This window comes from Alosa sapidissima, chromosome 10 (genome assembly GCF_018492685.1).
Source record: "Alosa sapidissima isolate fAloSap1 chromosome 10, fAloSap1.pri, whole genome shotgun sequence".
In the NCBI taxonomy this organism is placed as follows: domain Eukaryota; kingdom Metazoa; phylum Chordata; class Actinopteri; order Clupeiformes; family Clupeidae; genus Alosa; species Alosa sapidissima.
Genome location: NC_055966.1, coordinates 19896960 through 19919788, shown reverse-complemented (window position 1 = coordinate 19919788; position 22829 = coordinate 19896960). Strand labels below are relative to the sequence as shown.

The 22829-nt window shown below is 44.7% G+C and overlaps 1 long non-coding RNA gene across 1 annotated transcript; it reads left to right on the top strand.

Moving 5' to 3' along the window:
• The first annotated feature begins 12808 nt into the window (after positions 1-12808).
• Positions 12809-21393, top strand: LOC121721258. The gene is made up of 3 exons (XR_006034773.1): positions 12809-12935; positions 18507-18630; positions 20166-21393. It is a non-coding gene; the product is annotated as an uncharacterized LOC121721258 (long non-coding RNA).
• The last annotated feature ends 1436 nt before the right edge of the window (positions 21394-22829 follow it).

Here is a 22829-nt window from a genome sequence, read left to right as displayed (position 1 = left end):
CGTTTTGATATTCATGCACATGCACTCTGAATCAGTAGTAGTTACTGAGTATTAATAGAACTGGCTTTTTGATTGAATTTGGTTGATCACTCATCAAATCCTGTTAAAATCTATTAGTGGTCAGGAGACCTCCAAATAGACTCATTTTATGGAACACATTGGAACAAGGAGTGTAGGAGTCTTTATAGGCAAGTCCATCTTGGTAACGGACTTTGGGCAGTTATCGTCAGCTATTTAGCTATTCAAGTGAATGGGGTGGGATATACAGGTGCTGGTCATATAATTAGAATATCATCAAAAAGTTGATTTTATGTAAGTAATTCCATTCAAAAAGCGAAACTTTTATATTAATTACACAGACTGATATATTTCAAATTCAAATGTTTATTTCTTTTAATGTTGATTATAACTGACAACTCATGATAACCCTAAATTCAGTATCTCAGAAAATTAGAATATTACTTAAAACCAATACATTTTTTTTTTTAGAAATGTTGGCCAATTGAAAAGTATGAACATGTACAGCACTCAATACTTAGTTGGGGCTCCTTTTGCCTGAATTACTGCAGCAATGCGGCGTAGCATGGAGTCGATCAGTCTGTGGCACTGCTCAGGTGTTATGAGAGCCCAGGTTGCTCTGACAGTGGCCTTCAGCTCTTCTGCATTGTTGGGTCTGTCGTATCGCATCTTCCTCTTCACAATACCCCATAGCAGGCATGAAAACTGCTCACCTTTCGGCGAAATTCGCCGTTTTGGCATAGATTTTCTATGGGGTTAAGGTCAGGCGAGTGCTGGCCAATTAAGAACAGGGATACCATGGTCCTAAACCAGATACTGGTAGCTTTGGTGTGCAGGTGCCAAGTCCGAAAAGGAAATCTGCTTCTTCATGAAGTTGGTCAGCAGCGGGAAGCATGAAGTGCTCTAAAACGTCCTGGTAGATGGCTGCGTTGACCCTGGACATCAGAAAACACAGTGGACCAACACCAGCAGATTACATTACATTTGGCTGACGCATTTTAACCAAAGCGACATGGTAACAGTTAAGTTTTAAAGCAATTCTCTCAACAATTTGACAATTTAAAAACGGTAGAGTACAGTAAGAATCAGTACATAATGAGTGCTGTTTTTAAACAGTTGAGTGTCAGTTCAAGACGGCTGGTAAGTGCTCTAGCATCAGCACGACTTGTTGTAAGTTGTGCTATGAGAGAAGATGTTCTTTAAAGAGCTGGGTCTTCAGGAGTTTTTTGAAAATGGAGAGGGATGTCCCTGCCCTTGTAGGAGCAGGCAGTGTGTTCCACCAACGAGGAACAACAGATGAGAAAAGTTTGGATTGGCCTGAGCGTACCGGTGGTAGAGCTAGACGTCGTTCTTCTGAGGAGCGCAGCGGTCTGGAGGTAGCGTATGTCTATGAGGGCCTCCCAGTAAACAAAATAAAGTCCCGGCGACGTCCTTTAAATGTACCCTGGCGAACGTCACCTCCTCGAGACTTTGAGGGGACGTCCTGTAATGGTCACCGCAACGTTATGCGTGCAACGTTTATATTTCCAAGATGGTAAAAAAAAAAAAAATGAAATATGATTTCACGGTATTACACCCTGTAGGCTTCATAGGCTGCTAGGAGAGAGGTTGTCATAACATCAGACCTCATTTATGACTTGCCTGACAAATACATAATCTGTTACTCTTACCTCATGTTTTCACGTCGATCAGTCATGCATGGTATCACGTCCTCCTTATACATTACACTAATGATGAGTAGACAGGGACCTTTGTACCGGGCTAGGATATGCTACTTTCACATCTACGGTGTCTTTTTCTTAATAAACTAATAAAATTTGTAATGGGCATATCCCGTAGCATATTGTTCAAAACATCATCAGAGTAGGCCTAGGCTAGCCTAAGCTAAATTATTCAAACCATATTGTTTCAAAATTCAAAACAAACTAATAATAGCCTTAAATGCGCAATGCATGCTGGGAAGCAAAACTCAACATGAAATAAAGTAGGCTACATGAAATATAACTAGAATGCATTGACGTTATAGACATTCTCTGGTTATATCCACTCTAAGGCGTTTTCTTGGACCTGTGATCAAACAGGGACAGCCTAAAAATAGCCTATGTAAGCATATCTTCCTGGAACATTGCAGATAAAGAAAAATGTATCGTTTTCTCTAGGCTATGAAAGCTCTTTGTAGCCAACTTTAAGCTGAAAGAAATAGATTCCAGATGTTTAGATTTCATATCATTTTTTATTCATAAACAGTAAGGCTCTGGTAAGGCCAGAGATCTTCTGCTCCTTGTCAAAAATCTCATCGGATATGTGCACTCTTCTTTGCCGTTTCCACAAGGAGCTGCTGTGACATCGGGGAAAGCTATGTGTAGCAGATTAGTTTACACCTCCACAATCATTTCTGTGCCATTTCCTCTGTGCGCGATTGGTGGACATCTAATTGCAGGGCGGACTCTTATTTGGGTATTTAGCCAGAGACTTTCTAATGAGGAGACACATCACTCAAAAAATCCTCCATAGAAATGCATGTGGTTAGTTTGTAACGCCAATATGGCCGTTGTCTACACATATCCCACCCCTTCCTCGGCAAAACGTCGAAATGTGAATACATTGAGCCAATCATATGTTGTGTTGTGAAGACATCTTCCCAATCATGTGTTGTGAACTCGCCACTGGAGCAAGATTGGTGTCGTGAAGCCTTGCGCACGCGCATTTCTGCTGAATAGGATGCCCGATGAGTGCCCAAAAAGTGTTGCTATATGGCCGCCGAGTGGAGGGACTTGCCTAAAAGGACTTTGATTTAGTTTAGCGGATATCACCGGGAGGTACTTTTCTCCCTTCTTTGTTTTGCTTCCGGGGTGCCCGTCGTCACTCGGTGGCGTGTGGTGGCAAGTTGACTTGTTTAGCCACTTCAACGACAAGTGTGTTTAGCTTGAGTGGTTCATATTCACTGGCAAGGCTGTTGTAGCGAGCTCCGACGCTGGGTGCTCGATGGGAATCAGCTGGAGCCGTAGCCAAGCCTCTCATAGCTCACTTCATGACCTGCGGTCCCAGAGAGAGGATTCATCGCCACTTGTCGCGTGTGAAGTGAATTACAGCCAAGTGCCTCCACACCATGGAAAGGCTGCTGTTCTGTTGTGCTGTGGATTTGTGGATGACGTTTCCATACGGTCGGGATTGAACGGCGTGCCTAGTTTTGTTGGGGACTATTTGTAGCTTAACGCATGGGGCTACGCAGTGGTGTACTGCCCTCTCTATCGCTCTACCCGCATGCCTACGTCTGGTTGTTGTTTTCTTTGATTTGGCGGCTATACGGTGTGTTGTCCTGTCTTTTGCTTGAATTGCATGTTTATGCTGTTTGTTGTTTTCTTTGATTTGGCGCCTATCACCCGCTATACCGTGGTGTGTTGTCCTGTCTTTTGTTTGACCTGCATGTTTATTTTGTTTGTTGTTTTCTTTGATTTGGTGCATGCGGTTATGCAGTGCTGTACTGTTTCTCCCTATGCTTGACTCGCATGCTTTTCTATTTGTTGGCTTATTGGTGTCTTTGAGGTTTGTGTGTGTGTGATGGTGTGTTTGTGTATGCGTACTGTAACCTAAATTACTGTGACCAGGGCAGCTTCAATGTCAGGATCAACCTCTGGGCCCTGGTGGACACCCTGACTGCCTCCCCCCCTGCCTGAGATAAGTAGCCTTGTTAGCCTAGCTTGATAAAAAGGCTATTGGTGAATGAATGATTGCCATATAATTACTGTCAAGCCTTTTACCAACTCCTGTGCCTCTGTTCCCTCTCTCTCTCTTGCTCTCTCTCTTCCGGACAGGTGTGGTGAGTTTGCCACAGGCGGCAGGCCAACCTTCAGGTGGTGAAGTTCCCCCCTCACTTTTCTCTGCTGTGTACAACGGGTGCTTTATTCTGGATTGCAGTGTACTGTCATTTTCCTTCACGTGTGGTGCGTGTCTTCTGGGTCCCTCCTTTTCCCCCTTTTGGAAAGTCCTGCTTGCTGTGGTAAGCCCCCCGGCCCTGCTCCCCTCCCTTTGATTACGGGTCACAGGTTAAGCTACGGCGTAACAGTGTGGTTACCATCATTAACCATCCAGTAGATTGTGTATTGGGACGATGGTAGATAGATTGATTTGGAATAGAATAGATTAGATTGTGTCGATTGTGGTAGAATAGTGATTGTGATTGTGTTAGATTGTGGTAGAATAGATTGTGTATTGGGTATGTGGGACGACCCAGAGTGATTGCATCTGACCCATGTGTCGTACATGATGCATTGTTTTTATTGTTGAATCTGTGTTGTATGTATCAATAAATTATGTTGACTTAACTCTTGTCTCTGGCCTAAGAGTATACGAATCTGTGTTGCCTTGTGGGTACTATAGGGAATATAGTGTAACTGGTCCTAACCCCCTCGGTGGCGTAGTCGACTCCAAATTTCCTTGCCCCGTCACATATGCTTGACACTTTTAACGAGCATGCGTCAAATAAATTACAATGCCATTTAAACAAGTCATGAAGAAGCAGTATCCTTAATTCTTCTGCAATGTAGATAGTTTTACTTTACAAATTAAGCAGTCACTTCTGTTGCTACTAGGCAACCCTAAACAAGCTACGTGGTCTGTTTTTAACATTTCTCTAGTTTTAATGCATCGTATTCAGCTCCAAAAGTCCTCGGTTCGGCCGTGTGTTTGGTTCTGAAAATAAAACGGATAAGTACATGACTAGATAAACCACTGCCTATTTAGAGCATGTTACATGCATCACGTAATGACAGTTATCTGAAGAAATGCGCATTGTAAGCTACACCAGCTAACATGAATTTGATACAATTAATTTCTTGAATTTGATACAATTCATTCCATGAATTTGATACAATTCATTCCATGAATTTGATACAATTCATAAACTCAAAACGTATGTGCTACATAATTCACATATCAGCAGTGAACCTACTTTGTTCATAGACGCACAACTTCATAAACTGTATGTTGCCATATAGACTACGGTAAGCTAATGAGCAGCTAACCTGCTAGCTAGAGATAACGTTAGATAGATAGATACTTTATTCACCCCCAGAGGAAAAGTAAGCGGGCGCCATTACTGAGCTGTTGCTCGGTAGCATTGCGCCAGTGACTCCTATTGGATTCGTTGCGTCCACTGGGATAACAGCCCGCGATTTACGGCTGTCTCACTACTTCTTTTATAAAGTCGTGTGGGAAAACATGTTCCGTTTTCAATTGTTCCAATAGCAGCAATAAAATGACCAGTTGGAACAAAAAAAAAAATGTGAGATACACAAAATACCCCGGGTCGACTGCCCCTGTCTGGTAGCCTAACGTTACCATACGGTTTGCACAGATAGCAGTTAGCTGTACCTTACCCTTTCCTTTTGAAATGTGAAAACTAGATAAACAATGGTCACAAATGAAAAACATGAATTCGTTTATTTGATATCCATTAATTTATTTATTGTTGCCAAATGGACAGATATTTTTATAGTTTCCTCGTTAGCTAGCCTAGCTAGCAGTTATTGCTGACGTTAGAGCTACAGTAGTTAAGTAGATATAATATTAACCTAGTCCCAATTATGTCTTTATTTCCTCATTCTCTACTCTAAGCTATTTTCATGAATAATCTGTAAGATCGCTTGTACCGTCATCTGTGACCGGGCCACAACATCATCAACCCAACAAGCCATACTGCCTGGCTGTAGCTGTCATTGAGGGTGTGTGATCACGGAGGTTTGTTTACATACCAGTAACAGCTCAGTAATGGCGTCGCCACAAGATGGCAGCCTCCACAGAACGCTCGTCGGATTCGTGTACGTTAACATTTGACAACTTTTCATTCCGTTTCATTCAGTTATTGAAAACTTTATCAGCTACATACACAGCCAAAGATGTTACTTACTTTCATCGGTGGCCACCAATGGTGTATTTCTTCCGAATGCTGTGTAAGCTGACCTCAATGTTGCTACGTAATGACGTTTAACGTGAGGTCGCGCATGGATGTTGATGTCCGTCCTGCAGGCTGTAGCAGAGCTCTCTCAACTCCGCTGCCATGTGTGTACTTAATAAACAAATGTCCCCTTGATGTCCCTGGTATAACGTTATTGTCGGGCCCACACAAGGACGTCCTTAGGATGTCTTTGAAATGACCAAATGTGAATGTCATCCGAGGGACCTGACGGTGACGTCCCCAGAAAGTCCTGCACCGGACGTCGCGCAATAACCAAAGGATAACTTGCTCCGGAACGTCCGCTAGAGAACATGACGTTGGGGACCAATCGGGGATGTCGTGAATGTCCGCATAAGGTCCGGGGGACGTCCCATGTTTGTCGGGATTCAAGTAGGTGGGAGCAGAACCGGAGACTACTTTGTAGGCAAGCGTTAGAGCCTTGAATTTGATGCGGGCCGCCTAGGTAGCTAGTGTAGCTGGATGAGCAGCGGGGTAACATGTGCCCTTTTGGGTTGGTTATAGACCAGGCGCGCCGCCGCGTTCTGGATCATCTGAAGGGGTTTCACTGCGCAGGCTGGGAGATCTGTCAGGAGGGCGTTGCAGTAGTCAAGTTGTGAGATCACTATTGCCTGAACCAGAAGTTGATTAGCATGAATCAAGTAAGTCCTGATTTTCCGTATGTTGTAGAGTGCGAAACGGCATGACCGGGCGACTGAGGCAACATGATCTGAGAAGGTTAGTTGGTTGTCGAGAACAACTCCTAGATTTCTTGCAGTCCTGGTAGGTGAAACAGACAGGGAGTCAAATTTGATGTTGATGTCGTGGTGTATGGTAGGTTTAGCTGGGAGGACCAGCAGTTCAGTCTTTGAGAGGTTCAGCTGGAGGTGGTGTGCCTTCATCCATGTAGCTATGTCTGAGAGGCAATCCGAGATCCGTGCTGAAACCAAGGGGTCATCAGGTGGAAAGGACAGATAGAGCTGTGTGTCGTCTGCATAGCAATGGTATGAGAAGCCATGCGAACGGATAATTGGTCCCAAGGAGGTGGTGTAGATAGCAAAGAGAAGGGGGCCCAGCACTGAGCCCTGGGGGACCCCTGATGTGAGATAGTGAGGTGCAGATAGCTGACCAAGCCATGATGCATTAAACGAGCGTCCTGTGAGGTAGGATTCAAACCAGGAGAGAGCAGAACCAGAGATTCCCATGTTAGAGAGTATAGAGAGAAGGATGCGGTGATTAACCATGTCAAAGGCAGCTGATAATTCAAGCAGAATGAGTACTGATGACCGAGCGGTCGTCCCTGGCTTCTTTTAAGGCTTCTGTTACAGACAGCAGGCTCTGAGTTTGGTGCGCTGCGATCAGAGGGTATCATTTAGCCATGGATGAGAGTTTGGATCGAGCTGGCCTTGTGGTAAGAGGGCACAGCTCGTCTAGACACGAGCTCAGTGTGGAGCAGAGCGAGTCTGTGGCCTCATTAACCTCCAGAGAGGAGAAGGTGTTGAGTGGAGGTAGACCGGAGGCAACCACCAAGGAAAAGTGGGTTGGAGACAGGTTCCGGATGTCAGAAAGATGGCGAGGCGTCACCATGAGGGTGTCTGTACTGCAGTTCCGAGTGAGGATCAAGTCAAGCTCTTTGCCAGCTTTGTGAGTAGGTGGGCTTTGAACCAGTTGAGGTCAAAAGAGTGGATCAGGGCCAAAAAGTCTGCTGAGCTTGGGGCGTCTAACTGGATGTTCATATCGCCGAGGACGAGAAGCGGACAGTCATGCTCAGGGATGGAGTGTCAAGTTCGGCCATAAAGTCGTCTAGTTGGCCTGGAGGGCGGTAGATGATCAGTACGTAGAGTTTTGCTGGGGCGATCACTGTGATGGCATGGAATTCGAATGAGACATATTTGTTTGAAGGCAGTAGCGGGGTGAATTTCCATTTGTTGGAGATTAGCAGGCCTGTCCCACCTCCTCGTCCAGATGGGCGAGGGGTGTGGGAGAGGGTAAAGTTAGTGGAGAGTGCAGCCGGGGTGGCAGTGTTCTCTGGTTTGGTCCAAGTCTGTCAGAGCAAGGAGTTCCAACGAAAAGTGGTTGGCATAGCCAGCTGTCCATTTTGTTGACTGCGGATTGGCAGTTCCACAAGCCCATGGAGAAGGAGGTTTCTGTAGGTGAGGACCGTTTAAGTTGCTGGAGGTTAAGCAGATTTCTGCCCCTTTTGGCATGATGCCGTTTTCTGTGATGGCCGGTGATAACAGATATGATGGAATGGCACATTTTTGCCTTTGTCGGCGCCTGTGCTAGGTGAACTTGCACAGGTAAACTTGCTCGTCTTGACCACGTCCGTCTTTAAGCGAGGACGGCTGAAACGAGGACTGACACTTCTGCTGACGCTTCAGCAACAGCCTCTATTGTTATGCTGACAGGAATTGCATGCAGCTGGCCTCGCGTCTCACTAATGATGAATCAGCGTAGACCGCCCTCTGACGTTAGCACAGCTTAGATTGTTCAAAAGGGTGTTAATTACTCTCAACTGAAAGTCCGCTCGCTCACACCGACCGAAACTCGCAGTTTCAAGTAGCCTCCTCCCTCAGCTGTTCCCAAACGCCCAGAGTCCAATTCTAATGAATTGGAGAGGATTGGCCAATAGTAGCCTATGTGTTCTTCCTTTCTCTCTCCCAACGCACTGCAGTTGTTGTCTGATTAACTGAGAGGTGCTCCGATATTATAAGGTGACATGGCACCCCAAACCATCACCGACTGTGGAAACTTTACTTCAAGCAACGTGGATTCTATGCCTCTCCTCTCTTCCTCCAGACTCTGGGACCTTGATTTCCAAAGGAAATGCAAAATTTACTTTCATCAGAGAACATAACTTTGGACCCACTCAGCAGCAGTCCAGTCCTTTTTGTCTTTAGCCCAGGCGAGACACTTCTGACGCTGTCTCTTGTTCAAAAGTGGCTTGACACAAGGAATGCGACAGCTGAAACCCATGTCTTGCATATGTCTGTGCGTGGTGGTTCTTGAAGCACTGACTCTAGCTGCAGTCCACTCTTTGTGAATCTCCCCCACCTTTTTGAATGGGTTTTGTTTCACAATCCTCTCCAGGGTGCGGTTATCCCTATTGCTTGTACACTTTTTTTCTACCACATCTTTTCCTTCCCTTCACCTCTCTATTAATATGCTTGGACACAGAGCTCTGTGAACAGCCAGCCTCTTTAGCAATGACCTTTTGTGTCTTGCCCTCCTTGTGCAAGGTGTCAATGGTCATCTTTTGGACAACTGTCAAGTCAGCAGTCTTCCCCATGATTGTGTAGCCTACAGAACTAGACTGAGAGACCATTTAAAGGCCTTTGCAGGTGTTTTGAGTTAATAAGCTGATTAGAATGTGGCACCAGGTGTCTTCAATATTGAACCTTTTCACAATATTCTAATTTTCTGAGATACTGAATTTGGGATTTTCATTAGTTGTCAGTTATAATCATTAAAATTAAAAGAAATAAACACTTGAAATATATCAGTCTGAGTGTATACATTATACAAGTTTCACTTTTTGAATGGAATTACTGACATAAATACATTTTTTGATGATATTCTAATGACCTGTATGTAGACTGCCATATTGGTTTTACATACTAACCCCATGCAGTTCTATGGAGGATTCTTTGAGTGCTGTGTCCTTAGAAAGTCGAGTGTAAGTCAGCACATTAGGATGACTTAAAGGTGATCTAAGTGATGTTACATGGTTTCTAACCTAAAACATTTTTTGTCATGTATAGCAAACATCACTTCACCGCTAGCTGCCTGTGCCCTGAATACACTAAAAAATGCAGTCTCTGGACAGCCCAGGCTCCAAAAACGGCAACAAAAACAACTTGGTCCAGCCTGGACCATAAAAACATAACAAACTGATACAGCCAATCACCGACGAGATTAGTGATAGGAGAGTTTCAATTGCACAGGAGGGAGTAGCGGCTTATAGAGCACCTTTAAAATTGGTTCATTAACAATTATTCCAAGGTAAAATATGATCAAATTATTCTTCGGGCCTGTTTTCTATTATGGACACTGACATGCATTGTGGCCTCATGGGGAAGCTGATGCAGTATGTTGATGTGATTTCTATCCTAGTTTCATTAACTGTCCTATTTTTTCTTTTGATCTGATTCTGATTCACTGGGCTATTGGGCACTGTGGTTAATACATATGTGGTCAATACAAGGTGTCCTTTTTAATTTGCATAAAACACCAGCATGCGGCTTATACATGATGTGGCTACAGAGGAAATTACTGTAGTTAACAATATTGATTGCCAATGCATGTAACATACAATTTAGGTTTGGTATGGAATGATAGTATGATTCTTGAACATCCATGCTGTTTTCAAAAGGGATAGGTAGACCACACACACACACACACTTAAAGAAACAGGTCAATGCAGTATATCTCCAAATCAGATCTGAGTTTATCTGTCGGAAAAGACTCCAGCATTTTCCTCTGGGTTGGTGAGTATTGTGGCTTGATGTGATATGTCTAATATTTTTGTTTATGGATGAAAACAGTCATTTGATTTCAAATGTAAACTACTCTGACCTATCATTATTTGGTCCCCAAACTTTAAGAAATGCAAATGTAACACACTATATTGTCAACAGAGGGCAGTATCGGATACAAAACCACAGAGCCATATACACGGAAGGAGCAATCTTTACAGGCGTCAGTCTTTTCTGCATCATTCAGAGGAGGGTTTATACTCGCACAGTTCACCCACACACAAAAAAACAACATGTTTTTATGATGCTTGCTGTTTCTAATAACCATTTATCTTATTGTCACAAAGGAAACAAGAATCCTTCATATTGACGTGTCCTGATGTTTCTAACATCTGTATGTGGCCAAAGAAAAACTTGAATAGGCCAAAGGTTAAATTTCCAATCCAGTCAGGTTTAAATGGCTCAAAGTGAGTCGCTCTTTTGATCAGTTGCCAGAAAGTAGATTAAATAGTATCACTACCTGTTAATCAGCTTTGTGACAACTTGGATAATCTGGCTAGATGCAGACTGAAGCTGCCGTAAGACTGTGAGATGAGACATGGACTGCTCAACCAAAGTTTCAGAATACACACCAAGCACCACACATGCACAATGCGCTGCAGGCAACCCTATATCTCAGTGACAAAGGGGCGGCAGCACAACTGACCCCGCGCAAACTGACCCCTAAAGAACAGGGGTGTCCTGAGAAAACACAAGGTGTGTGCTTCAACACCCCACCACCACCACAGTCAGAGCCACCATCCAATTACAGACTCCCAGAATAACTGTTTACCATACCGCTCACACACTTTAAAATCTATGTCCTGCCAGAAGTGTGCAGAGTCCAGATCACGTAGGGTAAAGACACGTGATGACTTGCACGTATAGGAAGAAGGGAAACAGATAGGGGGTGCACATGTGCTGAAGAGCACGGGTGTTTGAGTGTGCATATGTGTTAACTCTTTGCATTGCTGGATTGTTAGCGGAGGGCAAATGTAAAGACTGGCATGTGGAACACATTGAATCTGGCTTTGTGAATTGCAGCTGGGGCTTTTAATCATGATTTGCATGGCTCAAATAAGAAATCTACAGCAGTGTTCTTCTACCAGTACAGTCTGTTAGAGACCTTATTTCAATTTCTAATAATGTATTCAAATAGTTAGGCCATTCAGCTCATACTGTATTTCTAGAACAAAAGGTAACACTGACACTAAACATGTTTGCATGTTTTGCCAGCTGTTGTATAGACCCTTTCAAGAGAGTTCCATTATCAGCATCATAGTTGGCCCCACAAGACTTCCTTTTTAACATTCCATATGTTATCTTAATGCAGAGGAAGTAGATTGGGGCCCAAATAGAATGTTCAAGCATTGTTTTTGTTTACCTTGTTGAAAGGGTCTTTCAAATGAAGTCCAGACCAGAGTTGTTGGACCCATATCAACCTATACTTTTGGTAACTCATACCAAGTCAGTCGACATGGGCTATTCACTGTGGAGGACCAGGGTCAAAAGAAAGGATAGAAAAATAATTAGCAATACAATAAAGCAATAGCAAGGTGAGGAGGTAAGGAGCACTGAAAGTGTTCCTTATTGGACCCACTGCAAAGCAGGATCAGACAACCCAGGTTAACCCTTTCGGGGGGGACCCCGAAGCCTTGGCAGGAAAGGGGTTTGTTTTGGCTTCTGGACACAGAAAACGGGGTGGCTTGCTTTAAAAAATAATTTGTGCTGCTAAAAGAGACAGCTGCAAAGACAAAGGACTTGGTTGAGATGTTGAGAATAAGGCTAGGACAGAAACACATGGGATTAGGATAAAGTGGAAACTGGCTGAAACAGGAAAGTGGGGGAGGCACTACCTTGCTTTGCATTCTATTGATAAGGTAATGGCTGAGGCAAAGGGATGGAATTCAAACAGTTCCAAGTGGTCATTGTGGCGTTTTCACAACAATCATCCATTAAACACGTTGCCTAGAAAATGTAAGAAAGCCTTCTACAGTGAATGGTTGCCAACATCATGTAGGTCAGTGAGAATACATTTTTTTTAACCCCATGCCTTTTGGATATAAGACATATTTTTTAATTTCGTAATGTATTAGGCTATTTGGGCCCTACACACGTTGACTGCGGGGTGCACCAAAACTATTCCATCAATTCACAGCCTGATATGTCCAAGCACATCAAAACTTAAAATCATAGAATTGGCAACAGAAACGACAACGGATAAACATGAACCGTGTCTGGCGATTCCATTTACGCCAATGGGGGGGGGTAACTGTGTTTGTATGAGCGCTCTGTGACTTGCGCGCTCCTTGACTGCCTCTGTCCCCACCCCTGCCATACATCTATAGGTTAGTCAAGCTTCCTATATATCCACCAACGTGAACATCGTGTGCTCTTACCCCACACTCACAGGAGCACGCTGAAATACCCTAGACCCAACTAAGTTGCAGGTAAGCTTTTACAATATTGTTAAAAACACTTATCATGTGATAATGGCGCTCCAAAAATGTGCTTCATGCGCTCCAAAATTGCCATGATAACGCAGCTTACTTAATTATCCACTCATTACCATAAGACTTCGTGGCTTTACGAAGTAATTTGAGATGAATGATGGCTGCAATTATTTAGAGAATGTAGGTAAAGTAATTTGCGTCATTGGATTAATTATATTCAACTTTTGATTGTGTTTCACTTGGGCACAAAATGTTCCAGGCGAGGCTCTGAACTGCATGTAGTTTTGTTACGTTTACATAAAGAGGCAGAGGTTGCCCTGATCTCGTACATCATCGCCTTGTAAGCTCCTAGGCTGTTTTTTGTTTATCAGAATTTGAACATAGGCCTACCAAAATATACCAATGTTTTTAAGACTTTGAAGAAGTTTAGACAGATATTATTATTATTATTTGTGTAATCTTGAAGACCGTATGGTATTAAACCCGTTGGTGACACTCCCCCCACTTATTTAAACGACTTTAAACAAGCACAATCACAATTGTAGGCTATTTTGCATGGAACGAGAATGACTTCCACAGACAATATGTCTATTGGCGTGCACATATGCTTTATACATTTTATCCAGCGGCATAGGGTGTTGCAACAAATGTTTCTTTATACTTCCATGGTTTGCTTTGTAGGGGGCAGGCAGGGGCGCAGACGGATCGAGGCTCATTCAAAGTTGGCTAGATTGCGGCGTTAATTGGGGGAGTTGCAGTGACATGGGACCAACAATTCATTGATTAAAACGACACTGTTTAGGATTGAGCAAACCATGTAGTGTGCTATAAGGCTGGTTGACTCAGATTTCTCTGTGTGGCTATCTTTAGAAGTTAAATTCTTGTGAAAGAATTGATAATAGATATCCTTGGGGATATCCTTGGGGTCAACGTAATGGTTAAGACCAAGATAGAACTCGGATTCCGTGGTTTGAGGAGGTCTCCAAGTGTAGCCCATTTGGAGATTTTAACATTAACACCCAATTGCAGCAATTCAGCTCTGATTAGTACACGGTGTTCCCGAGTTGCGCCACCCTCAGACTGTCCACTGCTAATGCATTTAAATGTAACTGAATTGATGGCAGGCTATATCTGCAATAGCCTATGCCTACAGGGTTTAACGTTTGTGTGAGCTAGTTTTTGACAGTATTGAATGGTATGGTATGATTTATGGCATTAGGGCCATTTATGGCGGTCTGAAAAACATTGCATAAAGTGCCCTCCCACTTGTCAGTCAAATTAACTATTTTCATCCATTTTGACTTCTTTAGGTTTATTTTCTGTTTTTGAGTTGATTTGAATGTAACACCTGTTGCAGTGTGTGTGTGAAGTTAGAGTTCTGATTTCCTTATAAAGCCTTAAGTGTAACAATGGCTGACTGGATGAAGTGTTGCAGAGAACCACAAATTGGTGTAGTCTTGTAATTTGAAACAGAGGCAAATGTTTGAGTGGACCTAGCAATAAAATGGGGGTTATCCCTATGCTCCCCGGGTCCTATGTTCCCCGCTTGGGATTAGGGTTAGGTTTTTTTTTTTTTTTTTTTTTTTTTTTTTTTTTTTTCTTTTTTAAAGGGTCCCATGTTCCCCGTTCCCTGGGTTCTGGGAACATAGGACCTGGGGAGGTAGGCCTACGCTCCCCAATAAAGGTGAGTAGCGTAGCCTAGCCTAGGTCATTACGGTGTTAATTGTGTAGGTGCACAATTGCTTAGGGATAAAATGTCCCAACACACTTCTATATATTTGCTCAACTGCCCAATTGTATGTGACCAACAGCCACTATGCAGGCTTGCAGTAGGGTCACCTAGTTAGAACTGTGAAAGGAGGACCCACACAAGCTGAGGCAATTTAAGAGTTGTCTGCAGTCTGGGCAGCCATGTTGTAGAGCTCCAGAGTAGTGTGCTGACCGTATGGTGGCTTGCGCTTGGGTTTCATATTGTTTCACGTGGTAAACTCTCACAATCTGATTGGAGATGCCTGTTGTGTTTATGGCGGGGGTTTACTAATCCCGCTTTCTGACCTCCACTTTAGAACCCCCCCCCCCCCCTTTTTGTCATGTAGCCATGTCAACCATGTCAATGATGGCTGCTTAAGCTTTCCATCTGCATCATGTAACCATGGAAACCACTACATGCTACAGGCCGACATGCAGGCCGACACGCACGCCCCTGCTCGTGTGTGTGTCCGAGAGAGTGTGTGAGTGTGGGGGTTTCCGGCCCCTCTCCTGCCTGCTGGAGGCAGTGGGATTGACTCGCTAGATTATGCAACCGATGGGATGATGTAATAATCCAGTGCAGCGCTATTAGATCAGTGGCGCGGCAGCGGGATTAGGAGCTGGAGCAGCAGTGATGCAGAATGTGCAGTTGTTGCATTTCCCAGTCCCCATTGTTGAGAGCGCAGCAGGCAGGCAGACGGGAGCCCCCCCGACACAACACCCGTGTGCGCACACTCTCTTTCGCTCTCTCTCTCTCGCTCGCACGCTCTCTCTTGCGCGCTCTCTCTTTCTCTCTCTCTCGCACGCTCCCTCTTGCGCGCTCTCTCTTTCTCTCTCTCTCTCGCTCGCACGCTCCCTCTTGCTCTCTCGCTCTTGCTCGCTCGCACGCTCTCTTGCGCGCGCTCTCTCTCTCTCTCCCTCTCCCTCTCCCTCTCCCTCTCCCTCTCCCTCACCCCCACCCCCCCTCTCCCTCACCCCCACCCCCCTTCACTCACTAGGAGGGATGGCTGTGTGTGTGTATGGCGGGGTTACTCGGTGAGGGAGGGAGGCAGGGAGGGGAGTTTGAGTAGTGACTAGGTGAAGCTTTTACAGAAGGAACGTGATTGGTTTGTACCTTGCGTAGACTCACGTGACTGACACAACATCCATTACGCTCCAAAAAAAACAAATAGTCCAGGAGTCTCTCCCATCTCCTCTGTGCACCTGAGATAGGGGTGTGAGCTCTATAGAAATGTTTACCTTTTTGTCTACCCATGCTTCACCCCCACGTGCTGAGAGTCGGGGAGGTCCCCCATCCTCACTTGTGGGAAGACAAGACAGCTCTTGAAGATGCAACGCTCAATGCTATATGCATCGTTTTTGTTTTTCAAAGGATGTATTTTTTTTTTTTTTTTTTTTTTTTACATTAAGTCCGTCCCCTGTTTTTTACGACACATTTGGAGTGGTTCCTGATCTCGCATTACCGGATTTTAAAGAGTACTTGAGCAGTACAGTCTAAAGATTCCTGTTCACTACTTGTGTCTGCACGAGTTGCACCCATCTGCCGCAAGGTTCTTTGGCGTATATGCCAGCCAGTGGACCGTCATGCGAGCACCCACATGCTGTGTGGGTGTGGTTGAGTTTTCCAGCTAACTTACCTAAACCCTTAAAGAAAGCTGACGTATGCTGACACACTTTACCTCAGCACATGTACCTAAAGCCAGGTGTGGAGATATTAGCCCTAGGCTAGTGTGGTGACCATGAAGTGATGGACAGGGCTTTACCAGGAAGGATTCCTTTTGGTGATTAATTGGACTTGCCTGCCATGTTTGATCTTCATGAGAGAATGAAGAGCAGCCCACATCCCATTCCAAATGACTACAGCTGAAATAGACTTTGCATGCTTGAACTGGCATGTGGGTACCCCACCTATCAAAGCACTGATCAACATACTCGTAGAAGTTTAAAAATAAATCTTGGCATTTTTGGAGACTTTGAAATTGAATATTTTCATGATTTAACGTCAGAAATGTCCCTTGTTGATAGTCTTGACCTTCCATCTGACGACTTAGGGGTCAAACTTGTCCCCTCTGAGGACGCTACTTTTTCATTACGTCATTGTTGTGGCAGAGCTGCAGGTCTGGCAGCTACTTCTATCAGTCCACTGAAATGGAAAGCCTTACATAACACCACAACAAATGGCCCCGAAGCCTTACTGTTGGAGTTGCACGCTTGTAAACATGAGACCAACAATGTAATTGGTCCTCTGTTTCCCATGTAGCTGAAAGGACAAGAAAGGCCAGTAGGACAGTGGCAAATATGCCTAAGGTCCTTGTCCATACCACTGTATATGATAAAGGATTATGTGGCCAGGTCAATGGGGTTGGAAGCATTATTGCATAATCTATGCATTTGACATGCTTCTTCAGAGCATGCTCATCAAACACAAGCACCCCCCCCCCCCCTCTTTTTTCCCTTGCTAGCCGTTCCCATGTGTGAACTGGATGAGCAAATCGCATCTGACAAGTTCAGAGGGTTTGCGTTTTTTCTCTTCCCCTGCACTGTTGTGGCTGGGTAGGGAAGTGGGTGTGTGCATGAGCACGACCAACAGAGTGTGATCCTTGGCGACAGCTGTGTTATGTGTGCGAGAGAGGGAGTGAACCGACGAACAGGCTCACCAATCTGGTTGTGCGAGAGGAGGTTCTATAAAAGGGTGGAGCGCAGGAGGGCGCTCCCTTCATTTCAAGAGCACTCCATCGCTCAGCAGGGCTCCCAGGGTTGCAAGCTTTGGTTGGCTGTCTTCTGGAGCCTGGACTAGCTGCTAGGAGTTGCTTTTTCATTGGCTCCATCTCCCGCTGGAAGCTTGTTAAAGGTGAGAACCTGGCGGATAACTTATCGCACCGCTCGTGTTTCGGATTACTTGGATTTGCCCTAGAGCAGCTACAGAACCTCCTCCTGGACTTCATCCTCCGAGTCACTTTCCCGGAGTGATCTTTACCCCCCCATACCTGAACTGAGGAGCACAGCTGTAGTCAGGCTGGCAGATGTAGCCTTAATCTCCTTGCTTCCCCCTCCTCACACTGTACTCTTCCACTCTGATATACTGTACATGTCTTTGGATGCGTATTCGATCATGCCTCTGTGGTTGAGGAGCTTTGAATACCATTTGTATCAGTTTAAGTAAAGAGCACCTTTTTTTAAAAAAAATAAATAAAATTGAGAACAGTTATTAGTTACTAAAGTTATGCGTTAGAAATCATCCAGAGTGTCCTACACCAACTTTGATGTGATCGGGTTGACGGTGATGGCGTACTTTCAAGAATAGTCATAGCTCGTTATGATCGATTAGCTTTTCCATCTTGTCTTCGTCAACTTTTGGGGTTTCGATAACATCTGATCCAGTTCAAACATGTTGATATTATAATGGAATGCATTCTTTCAATGTGGTTCTGGAGTGTGCTGCCAGGGACCAGTCCAAACCAAGAACAGATGGTAGAGGTCTGATAATAACGTTTTTGCTTGGCTAAGATGGGGTCTGACGCCATAGCCAAGGGCTAAAGTGGTCTTCCTCTTGCCTCCGCTGCTTTGAGTTTATTACAAAGAAAAACCCCAGGTCTTGAATATCCTTTTATAGACCATCTCTCTGCATGAAGCCTTTCATAGAGCATGATACTTGGTGGCGTCCATTTCCTTGTTGAAAGTCATTGCTTGTATGTTGGTATTGGATCGATCCATGTGTATATTTGCCTCACCGTACCAGGATATTCCAGTATATGAGCATGTCTGTTTTTTAAATGGTAGTAATTTATACATTAATTCCTGTTTCTTTCCCCGCAATAGGTCTCTTAGCTGCATTGGCAGACGCCCCCCCCACCTTCCCAGAAGAGAACATCTCGGCTGCATTTGCACAAACATGATCATCAGACTGGGCAGACTAACCCCTGGATACTTCCGTCTCCTCCAGGTATGTGGATATGCAGGTGTTCCGTCAGAACTGGTCCGTTCCAACACTAATAAAATGCAAGCCGTACATGTTGGGAGTTGGGCTTTTAGTTTAATTTTTACGAGTCGTTAAACTGATTATATTCAAATAGCCAGTGGCCCCTGGATTAGACCTGTCTCAGTCTGAACCATCCCCATTTAGTTTTAAGCAACAGGTGTTCCACGGTAGGAAAATGTGAGGATAAATCATACCTTCTGTTCTCAACCTCTCTTCATTATCAACAAACAAGGAATTGTAAGCATATTTTTAGGTATCGTGCATCATTGTGACTGTGTATTGACATGAATTTGACATTAAACAAGAATCCTACTGAAGCCACCCCTGTCCCTTTGCTACCACCCAGGCTGAGTCAGTGTATAGTAGTGGGGTTAGTTCTGAGCCACTGCACCCTGGTCTGCTGTGCCGCTCGACGCCCCAACAATGGGCATGGTGGCCCACAGCTAAGTCTTTGTTGGTGTAGGAAATGCCAGCGCCGTTGTATGGGTTGTGATTCACATGGGCAGGAATGTATGGAGTTGCTCCAAAAAACCACAGGGCAGGTAGGCTGCACCTAAATCTAATGAGGAATGCGAATGGCTTCGATATGTCTTGTTGAGTGACAGTAATTTGGTAACTGGTTTATAAAAGCAGAGGGTGCATTTCCTGTATATTCAGTTGCCTCATTGGCATGTGTTACTCATGTGTGTTGTGAGAACTACATTAAGCACCAATTATGTGAAAACGGAGTCTCTCCTCCATAAATCCCTGTTCTTATTTTACACTGTTTAATGTAGCTTAAGAGGGCCTTGTGAAAGACGTGTCCGTGTCAATGTCTTCTCAATCTACATTGACTGCGGGTCAAAGTTAAGCTTTAGTAAAGATGTGTTTCCACATAATTTCTGGTATGCAGCAGGGCCCCTTCTTAAAATGGAGGATCCTCCCACCCCACCCTGTCGGCAATCCCCCACCCCAATCTGGAGGCATTGGCGGCAGATGCATGCTAGTGATATTATTATGACTGACACTAAGTCTATTGATATTAGGTTTGCCATTGTCTGTGGAGCTGCTGTTCTCAGTGGGGGCCATCATTAAATGGAGTTCTTTAGGTTGTTCTATTAGCACCAGGAAACCATGAACCCAAAGGGAGGGTAAAATGTTTTGTGTTCCATATTTATTTGTTCATCCATCTGTTGTCCACTGGATTGTACCTGGATGTCCTGTGCTAAAATGTGTCCTTCCTCATCTTGCTAAATATTTAATCAGCTCTGCCTAACCACAGGCCAGAACACGTGGCAAAGTGAGTTTTTTTAGAAGGAAGTGAACTGGTCTATTTATTTTGGTACACAGTTAACTGCGAGGTAAATTTAGTTTACCAAATTCAAAAATTCCAGACACCTTAATGTGAAGTGAATGTCACTTATCTCAGCTAGGTATGTAGATTGTTTGGCAGGCAGACATTTTATTGCTCAGACTCCAGCCATTAAGCTAACCCTTGTGTGTGTGTTTCCCCTCCACAGAGACAGGTGGCCGGAGAGGTACAGATGCAGCCTCAGGACCGGACGGTCAATCAGATTGCCATGATGCTGGCCATCCTGGGCCTCAGCCTGTCCTACTACAGTGCTCGCCAGATGACTGAGAAGGTCCAGCGTGAGCCGACCCCCTGAACATGCGCCGCCGGGATCCGGCTGGAGTGGCCGGAGTGATGAAAGCCAATGAATGAGAGGGGAGTAGAGGAAAGGAAGAGGAGGGGGAGAAGAGGTGGGGATGAAGAGGCGACGGCGTCCAGCACTTTTTAAAATCACTCTCTCACACTGCTGACAGTCACGTTAAGACACTGGATTTTGTTTAGTTTTTGTTTCTTTTTTACATCGGGAGAACGCACCGTGTGACAAGAGTTCAGAGTTCAGGACGGCTCTTCGCAGGCTTCTCGGTTTTAATTTTTAGGACTTTTTGTTTTGTCTCAAGTCTGTCCTCAGGAGGAAGAGTGCGATGAAGTAATGGCCTTGGGGTCCTCTGGTCTTGTGAACTGGTTAGGAGAACGAGAGCGACCCATCCAAAACGCCCATGTGCTTGTGCGGCCTGAGTTTCACTGCTTGCTGCGATGCCTGCATGCGAGAATCCTGCAGTGCTGCTCCTGGGTCTAGGGGGGGGGGGGATGATGCATGTCCTGCCAGTGTGTCATGCCCAGCTAGTGGGGGTAATTCATTCATTTTTAAACGGAGCAGCAATTGGCCAAGGTTCTCGACATTTAAATATGTCAAGCAACAGTTGAAAGCAGGCCCATGAGAAAGATGGGGTCAAACTGTGAACCCTCTAAATGCTTATGTGTTATGATTCTGTGTTTTTTGTTTGTTTTTTGAGAAGCCTTAGAGTTGTCAGAACTTGCGTTGGAGATGTCACCTTACTAGACCGTTTTAACAAATGGGAATCTTTCCACATCACAGGCATCACGACAGTCACATTGTAGAGCAAGGCATTTCTAGCAACTAAAGTGGAACTTTGAAAAGGGGCCGTTTCATCACTACTGTTTTTTTCTGTTTTGCTGTTCGGTATACTGCATTACTAGGTAACTCGTTTAAAATCTGTGGCTTCTTAGGGAATCTATATCCTCGGCAATATATTTTTGTCTACCTTCAAATATTGCATGGAGAGCCTTTTTTAACTTCTAAAACCATAATGATGACTATGAATGTATGTTATTTTCAAAAGTTTTGATTCAAAAATAAAGCTGTGAATTTGTTTGGACAAGATGAAGTATATCTGCAGTCATCTGCAAGCAGGAGGCTAAATGAAGGTACAGTACTAAAATGAAGTTGCTGTGGTCTCTGCCTCCTTGTTCTCTTGTGATGGCGGGCCGCTCTGTGGCTCGTCATGGTTCTGTGCTTGGGGGACTCAAGTCTGTGGCGTCGGCGGATGTTTTCAAGCGCGGCTCGGCCACTTCCCCTCCTGCATGGCGTGTGGCGCCCACAGGAGTGTGCCAACTGTACGGAACAGGAAGTGGCTGTGGCCTTTGCTAGACACTATCTGTCTTGTTGAGGGTGTTTTGGGGATTTTTGGCTATCCAAAGTAGAGCACTTTTGCATGCCTACATGCCCCACATTCTGCGTAGGCCAGAAAATTCATAAACCCCTTTACATTCACCTCCTGTAGATAAATAATGCCATCAGTTAGTATGCAGCCTGCCAGTTCAAACCGGCACAAGCTAATGCATACAGTGAATCCAGCATTGGGTTCAAGTGGGGCACTTTAAAGTCTCGGGCTTATAAGTAAACAGCTGTAGATGAGTGTGTCAGGTACATGTTCTCTATATCTGCTATACATTAACCAGTATGTTGTTTTAAGGCTTAAGACCCCTCCTTTTGTGCAGCGTTATCTCCCAACATGGCGGCCTTTATCAGACACAGGATAGCAGCAGGCTGGTGTCACATGGTGGTTGTCCTCGAAGGACTGGGGAGAACATGTAGGCTGTTGGAACATCTGAGGAAAGCCGCAAGGGAGGGGCTGGGGTTGGAGAACATCTATATGGCCTCTTTATATATTGTTTGTTTTTAAGGGCACAGAGTTACTTGAAGGATTGACCCAGTAGTCAATGAGCGCCCCCAGGTGAAGGAAGCTCGAGTAACTTTTAGAGGACATGTCACGGATGTCTAACGGGTGTCTTGAGTGAGGAGGTAGTGCTGTGTGACGAATGTGAATGTGAGGGAGCTGTCAAGGTTTAGGGATCATTGTTTTCTTGCTTGCTTGCACTGTGCACTGGCTCGCTAGGTAAGCAACGTGTTAGGACTGGATGGAAAAAGTATGTGTGAAAGTTTGTCTTGAAGGTCATGAGCTGTCTCAGTGTCTTGTGTTCACTGGGCCACCATTGTTGTGGCATTTTAATGTGGCCTATTATTATTATTTAATTTAAAATTCCCCTCTATCCCAGGTGATCAGATGGAAGTAATATCTAGACTACTCATTCTTTTTTTCTGGAATCTCCTCCCAATTAGCCAGTTGGCCATATGTTTTTGAAATGAAGTCAATTTTACCAGGACACAGTAGATGCAGATCAAAGTCACTGATTCACTGATTCTCCTCACTGTAAACAAGTCTAGGAGAAGCAGTGGTAGTTTTATTTTTGGGAGGAACTGTGAGGGCGGGGGAGATGGAGTGCGAAAGGGGGGGCCGGGGCGCTGCTCCTG